This window comes from Cebus imitator, unplaced genomic scaffold (assembly GCF_001604975.1).
Source record: "Cebus imitator isolate Cc_AM_T3 unplaced genomic scaffold, Cebus_imitator-1.0 Scaffold38, whole genome shotgun sequence".
NCBI lineage: Eukaryota > Metazoa > Chordata > Mammalia > Primates > Cebidae > Cebus > Cebus imitator.
Window position 1 is genome coordinate 6,818,072 of NW_016107353.1, and position 1,158 is coordinate 6,819,229.

Genomic DNA, 1,158 nt, shown 5'->3' on the forward strand with positions numbered 1-1,158 from the left:
GATATAGCTTCGGTTTCATATTATTCTGGAATTTTCTTCCAAGCTGAAGACATCCAGTCTGTTATTATTCTGTCTTTTAGAAGATACAAAAGGAAGATTTTAGACAACAACCAGGACTTTTTAATTTATTCTTCCCTAAATGGTCCTTAATAGCTTATTGATAGAAACATCAAGAGAGGCAGTGGCCTGGTCTTGCCGCCAAGAATAACCCAAGTTCATGCGTATGCAGACACTAACAACTATGTCATGACTGCCACTTGGCCAGCAGCAACTGTAACTGCCATCGATTGTGAAATACACCCTCAGTAAAAAGATGTTAAATGTGAACGGAAAGTACACTTTAGTATCAATAAAATGCAGTAGCCATACTCTTTAGTACCAGCTTAATCACTAATAAAAGTGATGTTCGGTGTCTCATCTGCTTTATTATTTTGTTGTGTTTTTCAATTTGTTCAAAGCTTGAATAGGAAAGATGGCTACCATTTATTAGGTCCCTTCAAATCCCAATGGGAAGTATCGCTATAATCCTTATTTCACAAGTTAAAAAAGGAGGCTCAGTAAAGTTAAATAACTCTCCCAAGGATGCACAGCTCAGGAGCACACATGGACCGAATCCTGGTCTGCGGTACTGCAGCACTAACCAGCAAGCTCACCGCCTATTGTAAACCACCTGATGAAAGAGCATTAAAGGATGGGTACCAGCTAACATTGAGAAGGACCAAAGATGTGCATGGTCTTTTCAGGAATCTCTAAGCTTTTCTCACTGCTGGAGGGCAGAAAGTAACAGAAAGGGGTTGTATGAAAAGAGAGCAAAAGGGAGCATTTCCCTTTGCAAGGATGATAGGCAATTTTGAAAATAATTTATTTTTTTCTAGCTTAAACATGGTTGCCTGGGAAGCTTTCCTTACTTTTGCACTCCAGGTGAAGAAGCTCTGTGATCCGCTCCCATGATAACTTGTACTTCTTCCGTCTTAGAACTTACCACACTTTACTGTAATTACTGGTTTAACCATCTCTATCACTAACTGCATAAATAAGCTCTGTGAGCAGAAGATTGATTCTGTCTAGGTCATCATAGTATTCCCAGAACTGAGTATGGGACCTGGCACAGAGTAGGTACCCCAAAACTGGCTGGCATCGGAACACACAACCCAGTTA

At 40.2% G+C, this 1,158-nt stretch overlaps 1 pseudogene; it reads left to right on the forward strand.

Moving 5' to 3' along the window:
- The first annotated feature begins 791 nt into the window (after window positions 1-791).
- LOC119470739 lies at window positions 792-871 on the forward strand (annotated as a pseudogene).
- The last annotated feature ends 287 nt before the right edge of the window (window positions 872-1,158 follow it).